This window comes from Trichechus manatus, unplaced genomic scaffold, assembly GCF_000243295.1.
Source record: "Trichechus manatus latirostris isolate Lorelei unplaced genomic scaffold, TriManLat1.0 scaffold00115, whole genome shotgun sequence".
In the NCBI taxonomy this organism is placed as follows: domain Eukaryota; kingdom Metazoa; phylum Chordata; class Mammalia; order Sirenia; family Trichechidae; genus Trichechus; species Trichechus manatus.
This window is the reverse complement of record NW_004444051.1, coordinates 8,585,602-8,604,799: the sequence shown is the minus strand read 5'-3', so window position 1 is coordinate 8,604,799 and position 19,198 is coordinate 8,585,602. Positions and strand designations below refer to the sequence as shown.

The 19,198-nt window shown below is 37.6% G+C and overlaps 1 non-coding gene and 1 pseudogene across 1 annotated transcript; both read right to left on the bottom strand.

Annotated features, from left to right (window-relative positions):
• Nucleotides 1-779: 779 nt before the first annotated feature.
• Nucleotides 780-861, bottom strand: TRNAS-AGA (transfer RNA serine (anticodon AGA)). The gene has a single exon. It is a non-coding gene; the product is annotated as a tRNA-Ser (tRNA).
• A 2,236-nt stretch (nucleotides 862-3,097) lies between these two features.
• Nucleotides 3,098-3,944, bottom strand: LOC101347781 (FGFR1 oncogene partner 2 pseudogene; annotated as a pseudogene).
• Between the last annotated feature and the right edge of the window lie 15,254 nt (nucleotides 3,945-19,198).

Sequence of the window (19,198 nt, the reverse complement as noted above, 5' to 3'; positions counted from 1 at the left end):
GTCTTGATTTTTTTTTTAAATGTATATTGGGAAACATTGGTGTTTATTTATGTGATTAAATTCTATTAAAATGCACATGCTAAAATTAAATAGATCTTTTTCATATTATTAGATTAGAAATTATTTCCATCATGGAAAACAAATATTTACTTATCCTAACTAAATTCCAGATGTTAATGGCCAGGAAAAGATGAAATGAATGAGGCCAACTAGAAAGCGAGAGAGAGAGAAGAATGTAGAATTGGAAAGCTTGTCGTGTAGGAAAAATTAGTGTGATGGAAAGCAGTTTGGACACTTGCAGAAGGGACAGTGAGTTTAGACCATGTAATGAAAGTGGCAGAGAGACGACAGAGACACTTTCAAGTGAAATGGTTATTTATATAGGGGAGAAGAATAGTGAAGTTTTAACAGCATGAAACATGACCTAAGAAGTCATCACATAGCAGAGGAGTTCCCTTGAAGGGTGAAAACGATCATTTGACCTTCCTTAAATCTTCCTTATTTCCTCAAGATGCTCAAATTAATTATCATCAACCCCAACAGGAATTAATTCTGGCTCCTAAAACTTAAAATACATCCTCTAATCCCTAAACCAAAAAACAAACCCATTGCTGTCCATTCGATTCGAACTCATAGTGACCCTATAGGACAGGGTAGAACTGCCCCATAGGATTTCCCAGCAGCAGCTGGTGGATTTGACCTGTCAACCTTTCGGTTAGCTGCCAAGCTCTTAATAAGCACTGCACCACCAAGGGTACAGATACGGGCTACAAGTATTCCATAGTCAGCAGGATTTAAACCTGCGCAGGGAAACCCCAGTGAATTTCTAGTCCATCACCTTAACCACTTGGCTATGACTACATTTAGTCCCTAGGTGGCGCAAAAGGGCAAGTGTTTGACTACTAGCAGAAAGGTTTGTGGTTGGAACCCACCCAGAGGGACCCCGTAAGACAGCCCTGGCGATCTGCTTCTGAAAGGTCAGAGCCTTGAAACCCAATGGAGCAGTTCTACTCTGCACACATGGGGTCACCACAAGTCAGAGCTGACTCTACGGCAATTAACAACAACGACAGGTTCTCTGCACACGCAGAAATGACTCTGGCTTTACTGTGACTTTTCTAGGAAAGAAGAGGTTCTCGTCATACTTAGAAACCCAGTAGGATCACAGGGCCTAGAATCTTGGGGCTAATTTAGCAGATAAAGAAAATCTCTTAGTTCAAGTAAGAGATATTTTTGAGCCTGTGCTCTAAGAAAGCAGAGTTCCGGGGTTGTGCTACCCATTTCAACTGTGTAGCTTATTTTCTTTCTTTAATTCTTACTTTGGATAAAAATTATTTGAATGAATTGCTATCAAATTAAGGGATATTTTCCCAAAAGCCGATAAAAAGTTTAAAAATAAAACTTATTTATAAAATATCAATTAAGTCCCCTGAATGAGAAAAGAAATCTATTTGGTGTTAGGGCAGTTAGCCTTTTTCTATTCAGTCAGCCCTGTGACCCCCTTTCCCACAAACGTGAGATACAAAAATTCTGAAGTGAAAAGTAGCTTTGAATATTAGCAATATATGAAATTAGACAAAAATTATCATGTGAAGGCATATTTCTTTAACAGATTATACATTCAAAAGTAGAATTTTTTATTTGTGCTAATTTTAATATTTAATATAAATGAATACCTTATTGTTTTACACAAACAACGCAAGCCCTCTACGTTTGCTTGCCAAACCCCCGCCCCCAGGTACCCTCACAAGCACGGCCTTGCCAACCTTCCCCACATGTTGCTATAAAAAAAATTAGCATAGCATGCACATGAAAATACCTGGGGGGGGGGGGGCCCACAAACAGAGATGGTGGGCATGATTTGCACAAAAACATGGTATATTTAAGTTTATTTGACACTCTTAGTCTTTTATTCTATCACATGATAATAAGAAAATCATCACAAAATAAGAAAATTTTAGGTTTCGACTAATGTTAAATCACACTTCTGTATTTGGTGGCCTTTTAAAAATTTATGTACTGGATATTCGATACTTCGTTAAAAAAAAAAAAATTCTAAATCCATAGATTTTCCCTCCCTTTTGACTAAAAGGTTGTAAGAAAAAATCTTACAGATTATGAAGACCAAAATTTTTTTGAAATTATGATTTACTTTTTACAATTAGTATTTCTCAAGAGTAATTACTTAAAAAAGAGTAAAGGCCAAGGGAATTCCCAATTTACTTTGAAATTACCATACTCAGCATGCTGTATCAAACATTTCAACTCAGCTAAATGAGCTATATAATATCCTTAAAGGTCAACCAGAGAAGAGAAACATCGCCACTTGATTATTGACTTAGAACCAAAACTTTTTCTTTCAGAGTAGTTTAACCTACTAAATATGTCTCTTAAAAGATCTTCTTTCTTAGAAAGCAATATTCCTTCTTTTTCATTCCTGAAATATTTCATACACTTAAGCAAGTTATGGAAAACTGTTAGCCTACTATACATTAGGGTAAATTAGCTAAATTAAATCACCTTGTGTTTTTGGTGAGTATAAAACATTCTTAAAGCCTTTAAAACAGTTTTCTTTGACAAAAACCTAAACTAATAGGAAGGTGAAGAGGCAATAAATAATAGTAGGTAAGCCATTTGTTAACTCTGACACTAAACAGGAAGGATAAAACTTAGTATGAGGATCTTCTATTCACAAAGCCATGGCAGACATTTATATTTTTTAAATGGAACAATTCTGTAAATTCCCAAACACTTACTGGAAATATTTAAGTTTACCCAAGTATCATCCAGAACTAGCCAAGAGTACTGCCAAAAGCTCTGTATATATTCAGTAGTCACTGTGAAAACCTTTCATCTGTTCACCAATTATAAATGGCTTAATTCTACCTTTCGATTATGTTTTAGAATAAAGTCAGTGACCATTAAATATGCATTTTTTGTTGCTATCTCTTAAAAATGTCATTGCCAGGGTACTGTACACAGCATGTATATGTATAATAAAAGGGTTGACTGAGATTGATTTTTTTTTTTGTTACCCAATCCAACCATTTAGTAAGCCAGTCTCAGTGACCATTTGGAGCCATGTAAGAGAAGCTCTTCAGCTCTTCCTCAGACTCAGGTGACTATTGGTCACTAATGCTGACAAAAATGTGCTTTCTGACACATCATCTTTCCTAAGGTTCAAAAATGATTTTCGAGTTATTTGAAGGATCTCTCTCAAGCCTTTGTTTCCTTGTTCAAATTGAAATATTCTGTTCTTGCAACCCTGTTGCTCATCAATTTCAATGGCTTTCCTCTTTACTGCTGCCGTTTCAGTTATTTGGTCAACACGTAGTTGTAATTCATTCTGGTTTGTTTCCAAGTGCCTCCTCTCCAGTCCATGCTGAGGTGCTTCAAGGCTGTGTCGAAATGCATCAAGGAAGAATCCTTCAGAAATGTTACCATGTACCATGTCAATCTTGGAGTGCTGCTCTTTTAGCTTCATTATTATACCTGGATCTTTTTTTTTTTTTTTTGCTTGCCAGTATCAGTCTGAACATTTGTTCTTGATACTCGCTCATTATAAGTTCCAAGACGGATTAATGTTCTTCCAGGGATGTACATAATTCTTTATTCTCCTGTTGTATTTCCCTGATTTGTGTTTTCTTGCTGGATTCCCGTACCTAATGTAGACCGAAGCTGATGTCTTGTGATTTCATTAAGTTCTTGAATTTCTTCCTGGTACTGTTTCATTGCTTCCGCTTGCTTGTTGAGAGCTGTGGTTTGCTCAATGAGAGATTCTGCTGCGTCTTCATGATTTTCAATCTTTCAACAAGAGCTTTAGCATCAACAACTGCCTTCTCAATAGTACAACTCATTTCTAAATGAGAACCTTGGTTTAATAGAACACCTCAAGCAGTGGGAATCTGTAATAGTTCTAGGACCCAACCTAGTCAGCTTCTTCAGCACGTAGACACGGAACCGGGTAGAGTTAGTGAGGGCCAGCCGCAGAGGTGGCCGAGCCAAGAATCGTCACTGGCCTGGGAGAACCTCAGTAACAGCTTCCAATAAGCACTTCGTGAGTGCCTCAACCTCTGAGATTTCTTTCCTCTTGCTAGAGTTGAGCTACATTGTCCCATCTGAGGAAAACTTACCATCCACACTTCCTAATGGCTTCAGAGAATAGATGCAATTGTGAGCTGGTAAGAAGCATCTCTAACCCAAAAACCATGCTCCCAAAGAATTCTCATATTAATATTCATGCAAATTAATTCGCTTTTCTCAAATAGCTTATTAAAACAAAACAAAAACAAAAAACCAAACCTGTTGCTGTGGAGTTGATTCCACTTAATAGCGACCCTATAGGACAGAGAAGAACCGCCCTGTAGGGTTTCCAAGGAGGGGCTGGTGGATTCCAGCAGCCTACCTTTTGGTTAGCAGCCAAGCTCTTAACCACTGACCCATCAGGCTCCAAAATAGCTTATTAGAAACCCTATGGGGGCAGTTCTGCTCTGTTCTATAGGGTCGCTATGAGTCGGAGTCGACTCAACTGCAATGGGTTTGGGAATGATGCGATGGTTTACTTTTTCTCCTTTGACTGTTAACACTATAAATTATATCAATACATTTCTTAATTACAAGCAATTTTTTTTCCTTGAGTATTCTTTTAACATACCACAGAATTTAATTTACTAATAGTTTATCTAGGATGTTGGCTTTTGTATTAATATATGAGAGTGGCTGTGTGTCTGTCATGTCTGAAGATAAGGTTTATGCTGATATAAAAAATAGAAAAAAAGAAAAGGAAACTTTCCTTATTCTCCAGTACTCTGAAAAAAAAAAAGAGCTAGAATGGGATTTTAATAATTAACAGTAGTTAAAATGATCGGCTGCTAACTGAAAGGTCGGCAGTCCAAAACCACCAGTGGTTCGTCGAGAGAAAGATGTGGCAGTCTGCTTCTGTAGAGACTTATAGCCTTGGACACCCTATGAGGTCGCTATGAGCTGGACTCTAGGGAGAGCAGTGGCTTTGGTTTTGGGAATTGTTATTTGAAGGCTTGATTGCATTAGTTTGTATCTATCTAGACTTAGAGTCATTTTGAGGAGAGTTCTTTGATACCTTTCTCAATTTCCTTTATGGTTTGCTAGGGGGATCTATATTTTCTTCAGTCAGTTTTGAAAATTTGTTATCTTGGAGGATCATCTGTGTTATACACAATTTAAAATGTATTTTCAAAAAAATCAAATGCCTTATCAAGTTATCTTTTTATAATATATTCATTTTTTTCTGTATCTAAGGTTTTAACTTCCTTTGCATGCTTAATGATACATGTGCTTTCTTTCTGCTTCTTTATTAGACCACTTAGTGATTTGTTTATTTTAAAGATAGCTTGTCTTTTTTTAAATAATCTATTAGCTTTTTTTAAAAATAATTTCTAGCTGTTATTTCTCTTTCATTTACTTTTTATAAGTTTTTGTTTTGAATACTTACTTTATTTTCATTCATTTTTACTTAACTATGAAAGAAGCTAAGCCTTAGAGGACTTTTCCTTTGAGTTTATTACTGGGTGGAAACCCCAGGCTCTGTGGGTGTGACGTGAATTGGCCAGTAAACGAGAGACCGAGGTGGAAGAGCAGGAAAGTTACCTTTATTTCGTTGCGCAAGGAAAAGGGGTGAGGCAGAGCTGCTGCTGCCAAGACTCCTCCTCCAGGACGAGGTGAAAAGTTACTTTTAAGGGGTTAACAACAAGTTAACTCAGCAACATTCTTAATTATACTACTCAGGCACAATGGAGTTTACGTATAACTTCCAAGCAAAGAAGGATGTTAATGCAAAGCTGTTGGGGAGGAAGCCAAGCAAAGGAAAACAGTATTTTGATGCAAAACTGTTTGAGGTTCTGTCTTAAGTCCACTTTTGTGGACATTTTGTATTTCATTGTGTCATGTCCCAAAATTTATTGTTTACTTAATGCCGTATTTCCCAAGTTGATAACCTTTGGAGTATAAAAGCAACTGTTTACTCTTCCCTTTTATACGATAAGAAAATGGGCACACAGAGACATCCTAACATACCACCAAAGTATATCCTTCTTGGTTTCATTGCTGTTCTCTGGAAATTTGGCTCTAACCCATTGGAGTTAATGTATTCTTATTTTTGAATTAATTACTTTCTTAATAAGCATAATAGCACTTGCATCCTGGTGGGCGCCCTAATTTATCACTGTTATTTAGATGTAATTCAAAGGCCAGGACTAGGGTGAGGCAGGAGAAGTGCTCAGAGAGCAGTATTTAAGGAGGCATTCTTTCTCATGCTGTGCAAGTGCAGGATCAGCACCAGAAACTGAGTGCCTCCTTAAATTTTTTGCCCTGGGAGCCCTGTAGTTACCTTAGCCTAGTCCTGGCCACTGGCATTTTTTTTTTTTTTTTCATGACCCAGTCCTCTTAGCCCACTTCTTCATCTCAAAGCATTTCAATGAAGACTTTCTGGAACAGTACTTGTACTTGGATATTACAGTTCCTTAGTCCCAGAAGAGTTGAGAATTTTTAAAAAATTCATTATACTCTCATTATAGAGCTTTAATACATTAAAATATTTGCTTTACTGAGAAAAGAATTGTTGTTTCATAGTTTTTCTTCTTCAAACTGGTATTGGCTTCCTGCTAGTCTCTTCTGGTATTCTAATATGATGAGAAAGTCTGGCCCACCTGCTGTTTTTCCTTTGTAGGAGAGGTATGTTTAGGTTGTTGTTGTTAGGTGCCTTCTCAAATGGGGTTCGGCTCATAGCTACCCTATGTACAACAAAATGAAACACAGCCAGGTCTGTGCCATCCTCACAATTGTTGCTACGTTTGAGCTCATTTTTGAAGTCACTGTGTCAATCCATCTCATTGAGGGTCTTCCTCTTTTTCACTGACCCTCTATTTTACTAAGCATGATGTCCTTCTCCAGGGACTGGTTCCTCCTGATAACATGTCCAAAGTACGTGAGACCAAGTCTCACCATCCTTGCTTCTAAGGAGAATTCTGGCTGTACTTCTTCCAAGACAGATTTGTTCATTCTTCTGGCAGTCCACGGTATAGTCAATATTCTTTGCTAACACCATAATTCAAAGGCATCAATTCTTCTTTTGGCTTCCTTATTTGTTGCCCAGTTTTCCCATGCATATGAGGCAACTGAAAACACTGTGGCTTGGGTCAGGCACATTTTAGTCCTCAGAGTGACATCTTTGCTTTTTAACACTATAAAGAGGTCTTTTGCAGCAGATTTGCCCCAATGCAATACATCATTTGATTTCTTGACTGCTGCTTCCATGCCATCGATTGTGGATCCAAGTAAAATGAATTCCTTTACAACTTCAATCTTTTCTCTGTTTATCATGATGTTGCTTACTGGTCCAGTTGTGAGGATTTTTATTTTCTCTGTGTTGAGATGCACTTCATACTGAAGGCTGTAGTCTTTGCTTTTCATCAGCAAGTGCTTCAAGTCCTCTTCCATTTCAGCAAGCAAGGTTGTGTCATCTGCATAATGCAGGTTATTAATGAGTCTTCTTCCAATCCTGATGCCCCATTCCTTTTCATATAGTCCAGATTCTTGGATTATTTGCTCAGCATACAGATTGAATAAGTATGTTTAGGTTAGGATTCACTTTTTACTCTGGAATTCCATGCTATCACCAGTATGTTCCAAGGAGTCAGTCACTTTCAATTGCTGTTGCCTAAAGCATCATGAGTGATTTGCTTTTCTACTAGAGTTTCCTTCAATTATGTTTTAATTAGTGATTCTGATCTATTTATTATGTTTGTATGTGTTTAACTAGGAATCCCTCATTCATTTATCTGTTTAAAAATTTTTTTAAAAAAAAAACAAACCCATTGCTATTGAATTGATTCCAACTCACAGTGACCGTATAGGACAGAGTAGAACTGCCCCATAAGGTTTTCAAGGAGCAGCTGGTGAATTCGAACTGCCCACCATTTGGTTGACAGCTGAGCTCTTAACCACTGTGCCACCAGGGCTCCTTTTATCTGTGTAGGAGAACCTTATTGTCTGTCTACTGTATTCTGCTAACTTTCGTCCTTGGACATTTTACTCGTATTCCCCATGGAGGCACATGAAAACTTTCCAAGGTCTTCTCCAACTTATTTCCTAAAAGTATGTGAGAATGCACCTGGGTTTACAATAGCTTTCTTCTCACTTTAAAAAAGAAGGCGCCCACATCTTTTTGTGGTGTAATGCTTGGAGTGTAAACATTTCCTGGCTGTCAGCAAAGGGATAATTCCAAATATTGGCTTGGGGAGGAACCATTAATGATTAATGCATTCACCTTGGCTCTTGGTTTTCCTGCCTCTCCTTACCTGCTGTGTGTGCTTTTATTATAGGAGAAGATTGGCTGGAGTGGGAATGTTCTGAATTTAGAACAACGTAAACAGGACAGGTTAGGGAACTGTTTTTTTCCACATGAAGCTTTAGTGTTTTCTCAGAATACCAAGTTTCAAGATACACTAGATAAAGACCTTGGATAAAAAAGTTATGTGATTCTTTTAGACTTTTGTATGGATTATAAAACAAGGTAGTTAACTTTTTTTTTCTTAAAATCAAATCATGTCATGAAATATTTATTCTAATTATAGTCAATCCTCATCTTGTTTCGTTTTATAGACTGTTGAATGTTTTCTCTTATTTACAAAATAACTCACTTATATTTTTGATGAAGAATTTAGATGTCAAGTTAAAAATTTTGAAGGAGGTACCTAAACTTTTCAAAATTCTTTTATGTGGTGCACAATCAAAAGAGTTTGAAGACCACTTCTCTACCCAACTTTTTTCTTTTTAAGCAGTATTTATTCAGACATTTACTGTTTCTGGTATTGTTTAAAAATTTTCTATAACACTGTTTGTTATTTAAAATCTTACTTTAATATTACTAGTTCCCCTTGTCCTCTCAGTCCATTGCCACTTCTTGATTTTTATAACTTGCTTCACAGAGTCTATATTTGTTCTGAGTCCTTCAACAAAGTTTTAGAAATTTTACAAATTTACTTACTTCTTTGAGAAAATCTCTTAAAAAATATACCAGCAATATTGATTTCCTTTTTTCATCATGAGAATTTAAAAAAAAAAAAAGTTTGTATCAGTGAGAATTTTTAGGTTGCAGTTAAAGAAACTAACTCTGGATTGGTTAAGTAACAAGCGGATTTATTCAAAGACGTTGAGGTGGAGGCTGCTCCCAGGATCAAAGGAAAGTCTGAAGAACCAGGCAGTCTCAGAAGGTCTTAGCTGCAGGACCTTGCTCTATTGCTGAAATAAATGCCATTTAACCTTATTTTCTCCATTCTCTTCTCTCTGTACTCAATATATAGGGTCTCAGGAGAGAATGTAATTGACAAAATATAGGTAAAATATCGCACTCCTTGCTTTACCAGAGCCTGGAGAACTGGTAGACAGAACCTCAATGGATCGTTTCAGCTTCCAAAGGGAAGACACCAAGATTCACTATCACAATATGATCACACACAGTGGGCAAGAGAGCATCTACCAAAATAAAGTTGAGATGCTAGTAAGAAGGGGTAAGAAATCCTGGAAATATGTTTATATAAAATCTTTTTTTTTTTTTTTTTCATTTTTACTTGTAGAGTAGAATCAATTCTACCTAAGTCAATTGTTTGCCAAAATAACATGTAGATGGTTTCTCTTTGAGAGCCCTCCTTGCTTCTCCCAGTGTCACTGCAATTCTTTGGATGTGAGCTATACACCAGATGACGTTAGTTTATACAATCAATTTATTCAAATGACTGGGGAGTGTGCCGAGGGAGCATAGTTCATGGGCATCTCCAGCAGGTGAATGTATTGGCTTTCCTCAGTGTTTGTTGAAACCACTGGCAAGTGGTCATGTACACTTGCCTTTCTAAAACCAGGGGGAGTGTCGTGTCCTTTTTGGCATGGGACTCTTCAGTTCCAGAAAGTGTTCCCTAATTTTGGGGTGAATCAATCCTAATGGTCCAGCACTGTGGACCCAACTCCAACCCCAACCCCATCCCTTGGGGGGAACTTGCAGAGAAATTGAGTGCCATGGACGTAAACAGAAGACTCAGTGAGGCAGAGAGTCTAAGCACCATGGAGGTTAGTGGACCACACTTTACTTACAACTCTATGAACACCCAGGAGGTTGAAAATTCAGGGCAGTCTGCCACCTGGAACTCTAATTTTTGTTGAGATTCTTGGAAACAAGCCTGAGGAATAGCTGTTTAGCTATTTAAGAGTGTGGCATATATGGATGCTACTCTACAGAGGATGGGTGTAAACAGGGTCTTTGGCCTCACATATAGGCATAAGGAAGAACTAAAATGTTTCAGACAGGTTCAGAGTGGTGACCTAGAATATTATTTATAACTAAGGTATGATATGATTGGGGTATTCTTTCATTTTATGCAGATATTACTGTTATTCACATATTTCTCTAAAGTTAATTATTATCACTTTATAAAGAATTCTTTTCGATAGTAATTTAGTAATAAGTATATTCCAGGCAGAAAAGCCACCATGTGTAAGGATAGGAATGAATAATAAAAATAATAATATAGTAATAGCCAAAATTTGTGATGTGCTTATTATGTGCCAATTAATTGTCACAACAGAAAGCAGTGGTGGTTCAGTGGTAGAATTCTCACCTTCCATGTGGGAGACTTGGTTTTGATTCCCAGGGTTTGATTCCCAGCCAATGCACCTCATATGCAGCATGTTGCTATGATGCTGAATAGGTTTCAGCAGAACTTCCAAATCAAGAGTTCAGCAGAACTAGAAAGTCTTGGTGTTCTACTTCTGAAAAATCAGTCGATGAAAAACCCTATGGATCACAACATCTGACTTAATGACAGCTAACAGCAACAACAATTCTCAAAACAATCCAGTGCGTTAGGTCCTGTTATGGCCCAGATTTTACAACGAGGTAATAGAGACACAGAGATATTATGTAATGGAGTTTAAAATCCAAGTATTCTGATTGGAGCTTAATGATCAGGAAAACATGCAAGATGTGAAATAGGTCTTTTCACAAATTGAAGATAACAATAATTTTGATACATAAATTGACACCTTTATGGAAGTTACTAGCTTTTGATTTATCACAGTATGTAGGATACTAAGAGCTTTCTTAGTGTGTACAGAGTTTAAACAGAACTTGTAGAGAACTATATCAAACAGTTGGGAAAATATTTATCCAAACTTAAACCTTGTTTAGTTAAAATGGATCCACTTATAAGATCCCCTTGCTGTCAAGTCAATTACAACTCATAGCGACCCTATAGGACAGAGTAGAACTGCCCCATAGGGTTTCCAAGGCTGTAACCTTTAGGGATGCTAAGACTCGGAATCAACTTGACGGCAACAGGTTTGGTTTTGGTTGGTAATCTTTAGGGAAGCAGACTACCACAGCTTTCTCCTGAGGAGCTGCTGGAGGGTTCAAACTGCTAACCTTTAACCACTGCACCACAAGGGCTCCATTCTTGCAAGACAGAAGATTATTGTTCGGCATTTGACTCCAAATAAAGGCTATAAGACTAATTAGTTAGAAGCTTTCAAAATGCAACTGGGCACAAAATAGTCAGAGCTGCCACGTTCTCCAAGTGTGCATGAATGTGTGCAGAATGAGGTTTAACTTCTGCTTACCTTGCAGGTTGCCCCAGTTCTCTCCTAAAATCAATAAGAAATCAGATTATTAGCTTATCATAAGCCTTAACTAAACACAGCAGCAACATTTGGAAGTGGTTGCTTTCAGTGGGCAATTGCCAGATTACACTGAAGCAAACAGGCTTCATACTGGATCCATCATGCCCAAGTCTTCTGGGCCCCCAATGTTTCTGATGCCAGAAAGGAGGACCCCGGCACCCTCGCAAGCTGGCTGGATTCTGCTGTCTGCTTTACTGCTGAAAACCATCTACCCTGGGCCTGGGCTTTTCACCGCTGTTATTTGTTTTTGTTATTTAATTATTATTTGATTTGGCACTGTGTTGGTCACTGTTCTTGACTCACTCAGCAATTCTAGGATCACTGCCCCATTGCCTCATGGAAACAATTTCATAGCATCTGCCATCTTCCTTTATTTATACTTTGATTTCAGCACTGTCATTTCTCTGCTCAGATGTTGCTGCTTTCTCTCCCTTTTTCTCATGTCTTGTTGGCTTCCCACAAACTCCTCCTTTCCCTTGACAAACCCTTACAGTGGCACTGCAGAAGAAAAGGCCTGACAATCTGCTTCTGTAAAGACTACAACTAAGAAAACCCTATGGAGCCATTCTACTCTCTAACATATAGGGTCACCGTGAGTTGGAATTGATTCCATGGCACAAGACAACTGTCATCATACCATGTGTCTAGACGCATCTGCAAATCCTAATTTTTTAGAGGCACCAAACCCTAAGACTCTTTCCTCTACTCACAGTATATAATCTCTGATTCCCAAACTGGCGTATTCCTTCGTATGTATTTTCCATTGTATATGCTTTCCCACTTGAAAAACTCTTATGCAGATACCCACTTCCTGAGGAAGCCTTTTAAAAATGTTTCTAGCAGACTCAGTCACCCTATACAGGCCTTGTCACATAGTACTATAATTAAAGTTCTGCACATTTATTTGTTTTACCTGAATGTAATCTCCTAGAGGGTGGTAATAATCTTTTTTTTTCTTTCTTAGTTCGGTTCTTAACAAATAGTCTGACCCAAAGTGGATGTGTGATAAGAATATTTTGAATGGTGAATAATTCAGTCAATATTTCAAGACTGCCTGTTGCTCTCAAAGTTTTAAGATACAAGAGAAAAGAAAACAGTTTAAAGTACTTACCTCTAAATCTGCACTGCGATTTCTAACCACATTAAAAACAAGTGGGGTTAAAAAAAAAAAACCTACAAGAGCAGTACATATAATTGAACATTTTTGGTGTGTTAGTATAACGAATATTGGACAGTTTATGTTTCCTAAACTTATTTTAAGTAGAAGAAACTGAAAAAAAGTATGTGTATTAATTTATTTATAAAGAGGTAGCACACCAACCTTTCTATCAAAAAGAAACAGAAAAAAAATTGTCTCTGCAAGTGTACACAGACAGCATGACATTGGTTTCTTTCAAGAGGGAAATGAGGGACAGGAGAACATGGGTAAGCAGTTTTGTTTCTGTCCTTGTTTTTTTTGAGTTTGTTTGCTTGCTTACTTATTATTGTTTCATTTTGTAGGTTTTGAATTTCAAACCACAGAATGTGTTACGTGTGCAAAATAAAACAATTACGATTAAAGGAGAACACTTTTTTAAGAATGTGTAACATTCAGTACTGAAGAATTCTAAACTGTAGGACTAAAAAAGTACTTGGAGGACAGTTCATAGCAATTGTTTAAAATTTTAGAAATTTAATAGTTTTTATTGAAGTTAATTTATATCCAGAAAACTATACATATCAGCAAGCTAAATTTCCACACAGTGACACACTCATAAATAGCTGCTGCATCAAGAAGTTGACCACTACCATCATCGATGAAGACCCTTCATACTCCTTTCCAGTACCCAAATTCCCCAAGGTAACCTCTATGCTGCCTTCTAATAGCATAATTTTTTTGGGGGGGGAGGGGATAATTTTAGATTTACAAAAAAGATGCGAAGAGCATTCGGAGTTCCCATATGCTACTTACCCACTTTTCCCCATTACCATTTTACATTATTACAGTTGTAGTTACCATTGTTAGGTGCCTTTTAGTCAGTTCCAGCTCATAGCCTGTGTACAACAGAACGAAAACACTGCCTGGTCCTGTGCCATCGTCACAATCATTGCTATGCTTGAGCCCATCCTTGCAGCCACTGTGTCAATCCGTCTCATTGAGGATCTTTCTCTGTTTCACTGACCCTCTACTTTACCAAGTATGATGTCATTTTCCAGGGACTGTTCCTCCTGATAACATGTCCAAAGTATACAAGATGAAGTCTTGGCATCCTAGCTTCTAAGGAGCATTCTGGTTGTACTTCTTCCAAGACAGATTTGTTCGTTCTTCTGGCAGTCCATAGTGTATTCAATATTCTTCACCAACACCATAATTCAAAGGCATCAATTCTTTTTTGGTCTTCCTTATTCATTGTCCAGCTTTCGCATGCATATGAGGCGATTGAAAATACCATGGCTTGGGTCAGGCACGCTTTAGTCCTCAAGGTGACAACTCTGCTTTTTCACACTTTAAAGAGGTCTTTTATAGCAGATTTGCCCAATGCAACATGTCATTTGATTTCATGACTGTTAGTTCTATAGCACCGATTGTGGATCTAAGTAAAATTCTATACTTGACAACTTTAAACTTTTCTCCATTTATCATGATGTTGCTTATTGGTCCAGTTGTGAGGATTTTTGTATTTTTTTGGTGAGGTGTAATCCTTAATGAAGGCTGTAATCTTTGATCTTCATGAGTAAGTGCTTCAAGACCTCTTCACTTTCAGCAAACAAGGTTGTGTCGTCTGCATATTGCACGCTGTTAATGAGCCTTCCTCCAATTCTGATGCCACGTTCTTCTTTATAGTCAAGCTTCTCAGATTATTTGTTCAACATACAGATTGAATAAGTATGGTGAAAAAGTACAGCCCTGACGCACACCTTTCCTGATTTTAATCCACACAGTATCTCCATATTCTGTATGAACAACTGCCTCTTGGTCTATGTACAGGTTTCACATGAACACAGTTAAGTGTTCTGGAATTCCCATTTTTAGAAACGTTACATGTAATTTGTTATGATCCACACAATCGAATGCCTTTCCATAGTCAATAAAACACAGATAAACATCTTTCTGGTATTCTCTGCTTTTAGCCAAGATCCATCTGACATCAGCAATGATATCCCTCATTTTATGTCCTCTTTGAAATCCGGCTTGAATTTCTGGCAGTTCTCTGTCTTTGTACTGCTGCAATTGTTTTTGAATGATCTTCAGCAAAATTTTACTTGTGTGTGATATTAATGATATATCTGATAATTTCTGCATTCAGTTGGATAACTTTTCTTTGGAATGGTCACAAATATGAATCTCTTCCAGTCAGTTGACCAGGTAGCTGTCTTCCAAATTTCTGGGCATAGACAAGTGAGCATCTCCAGTGCTGCATCTGCTTATTGAAACATTTCAACTGGTATTCTGTCAATTCCTGGAGCCTTGTTTTTCATCAGTGCTTTCAGTCCAGCTTGGACCTCTTCCTTCAGTACTATCGGTTCTTGATCATATACTACCACATGAAATGGTTGAACATCGACCAACCCTTTTTGGTACAGTGACTCTGTATATTACTTCCATTTCTTTTGATGCTTCCTGCATTGTTCAATATTTTGCCCATAGAATACTTCAACATTGTAACTCGAGGCTTGAATTTTTCTTCAGTGTTTTCAGCTTGAGAAATGCTGAGCATGTTCTTCCCTTTTGGTTTTCTAACCCTAGGTCTTTGCACATTTCACGGTAATACTTTGTCTTCTCGAGCCTCCCTTTGAAATCTTCTTTTCGGTATTTTTACTTCACCTTTTCTAACATTCACTTTAGTTACTCTAAGTTCAAGAGCAAGTTTCAGAGTCTCTTCTGACATCTATTTTGTTTTTTTCTTTCTTTCCTGTCTTTTTAATGATCTTTTGCTTTCTTCATGTATGATGTCCTTGATGTCGTTCCACAACTCATCTGGTCTTCGGTCGTTAGTGTTCAATGCATCAAGTCTCTTCTTGAGATGGTCTCTAAATTCAGGAGGGATGTACTCAAGGTTGTACTTTGACTCTTGTGGACTTGTTTTAATTTTCTTCAGCTTCAACTTGAACTGACATATGAGCAATTGATAGTTTGTTCCACAGTTGGCCCCTGGCCTTGTTCTGACAGATGATATTAAGCTTCTCCATTGTCTCTTTCCGTAGATGTAGTAGTCGATTTGATTCCTGTGTATTCCATCCGGTGAGGTCCATGTGTATAGTCACCATTTATGTTGTTGAAAAAAGATACCTGCAATGAATAAGTCGTTGGTCTTGCAAAATTTTATCATGTAATCTCAAACATCGTTTCTGTCATCAAGGCCATATTTTCCAAATACAGATCCTTCTTCTTTGTTTCCAACTTTTGCATTCCAGTTGCCAGTAATTATCAATGCATTTGATTGTATGTTTGATCAATTTCAAACCATAGAAGTTGGTAAAAATCTTCAGTTTCTTCATCTTCGGCATTAGCTGTTGGTGTGTAAATTTGAATAACAGTCGTATTAACTGGCCTTCCTTGTAAGCATATGGTTATTATCCCGTCACTAACAGAGTTGTACTTCAGGATAGATCTTGAAACGTTCTCTTTGAGGATGAATGCAACACCATTCTTCTTCAATTTGTATTTCTTGGCATAGTAGACCATATGACTGTCCAATTCAAAATGGCCAATACCAGTCCATTTCTGCTCACTAATGCCTAGGATATCAATCTTTTTGCATTACATTTTATTTTTGACAACTTCTAGTTTTCCTAGATTCATACTCCATACATTCCACATTCTGATTATTAATGGATGTTTGCAACTGTTTCTTCTCACTTTGAGTCATGCCACATCAGCAAATGAAGGACCTGAAAGCTCTACTCCATCTATGTCATTAAGGTCAACTCTACTATGAGGAGGCAGCTCTTCCCTAGTCGTATTTTCAGTGCCTTCCAACCTGAGGGGTTCATCTTTCAGCACTATATCAGACAATGTTCCACTGCTATTCATATGGTTTTCTTTGGCCAATTTTTTCAAAAGTAGACCTCCAGGTCATTCTTCCTAGTCTTTCTTAGTCTGGAAGCTCCGCTGAAACACTTCCACAATGGGTGACCCTGCTGGTATATGAAATACTGGTGGCACAGCTTCCAGCATCACAGCAACAAGCAAGCTCCACCACAGTATGACAAACTGACAGACAAGAGGTAAAGAAAAATAGTACTCAGTAAATACTTTTGGTTTAGCAAATTGGTGCAGGAACATAAAACTAAGGGTATGATTTTCCCACTAGAGCGTTATAGGCTCAAAGTATCCAAAGTTAAGTCTAGAAAAAAAGAGAGGAAGAGACAGGAGCAAATCTCAAAGTGAACTGTGGGGGGTATGAGGTTGGCAGGTGAAGTTGTTTGAAATCAAATAAGTAAGACATCAACAAAGTTCTTGAGAGTTGTAATGCAAATCAGTCTGGATTAAAGGAACTGTGAATATTTAAGATTTAAAATGTTGCCCTGGGATTGCAATCTTTTTGGGCAGAAGGTGGACTTCGGAAGTTGTTTAGTTCCTAAGTAGAGGTATATCATCTAATGTCCTTTTCAAATGTGGCAATAGATAAATAGATAGATAAATAAATAAATAAAATAATGGAAAAGAAAAGATTTCCCAGATGGTGGAACCAAGAGCCATGGAGAACAATGAACTCTGAGGGTGCAAAACTATAGACTAGTTAAGGAATTTTTCCTCTATCTAGGATAGAGAACCCTTGCAATATCTGCCAAGCATGATTTCAGAATTTCCTTGGACAAGTGCCTAGTGTCAGCTTTATATTTTTGTGGTTATCTTATTCCTATTCCACTGTTGTATGTTGGGTGTGGGAATGGGGTGGGGGTGGGGCAGATATGTCATTTTAGTTCACTGGTTTTTAGAGAAAAATGATTCAATTATAGACAGATGTAAAGATTATCAAGAGATCCTGCACTTCAAATCTGATGATGTGACTGGATGGAAGCCTTGGGATTTTATTCCTGGAGGGGAGGGCATTGAGTATATTCTGCATGTAGAAAGGAGAGTGAACTGAATATTTGTGATCAGAAGCTTGGACTATGATGAATTGTATTGTTGTTCACAAATATCCCCTGCCCTTCCCTTTGGGATGGTTATACTTTGTTACTCAGTTGGTATTGAGTTTTGCCATTAACTTGCTTTGGCCAATGAAATGTGAGTAGAATTTACCTGAGTCACATCCACAAGGTTTTAGAGCCAGTGCATGTCTCACCAATTCTCTATTTTCTCTCCACAAGGAGACCATCAATGTTCCACCTAGAGCCTACCCCATCAACCTAGGATGACATAGTGCAGAGCTGCAGTTAATCTATAACAGACAGGTAATGTGAACAAGATAATTGACCTTTATCTTTGTAAGTCATTGAGATTTCTGGCCCATTTATCACCTCCTGACTGATATGCTCATCCACAGCCTGTTGGCTTTTATCATCATTATTTTTGTATCATGGTCATCAGATAGTTGCTGCTTATGTGGACCTCAGATTCACTGTCAAGACAGTGCTTATGTGTCCTTGGCCGGAAACGTGTATCATGATCCCATTAGCTGCAAAGGAGCCTTAAAAACTAAGTTGTTAGCTTTTAGCATTTTTAAGTAAATATAGTTGAGAAAGTAGGGATTTTAAAATGGAATTTAGTTCAGTGAACAAATAATGTTGAACATGCTACATTGCCTTTGAAAGCTAATCTTTTATTATTTGTCTGCATACAGTTTGTGCACCAACTTTATTGAAATACAGTTCATATTGCATTATCTTCATTGCCTCTATGACTCTTCCCATGGAGCAATGAGAGCAGAATTATTTTAGTTTTTTGTTATGTTATTACTCTACTTCTGGTACCAATTTCTGAATTAGAGTAAGCTAGACCCTGCTGTGCTAACAAGCTGCAAAATCTCTGTGATTTAAGAAAGCAAAGGTTTATGTGGTGCTGGCATCACTGTCCAATGCTGGTTTCACAGCAGATGGCACACAAACTGACTTCAAAGGATGTTGGGAAATGAGTAGTTGAGAGTCCCTAGGAAGAGAAAAAATGGTTTAATGAACACATAGCATTGTCTTTCCACAGTAGATAAAATACTTAGGACAGTGTTGACAGGTTATTTAACAATTCTGTTTCTCATTTTCCTCATCTGTCATACGGGCTAATATTTGCTCTGGCCTCCAAGGGTTGTTTGCAGAGTTAATCAATGAGTTAATTTATGTACAATACTTTGAACAGAGCCTGGATCATATTAAATGCTACATAAATGTTTGCTGTTATTGATTTCTTTTTTTGCTATTAACAAGCAATACAGCAATGAATATTAGTAAGCAGTGGAAGGCATATGGCCTTTTGGCCTCCCTGGAGGAGAGGGTTAATAGCATATTGTGATGGGCCAAGTGGGAGGTCTCACATACAATTCACTCATAGATGCCATTGCAAAAGGAATTAACG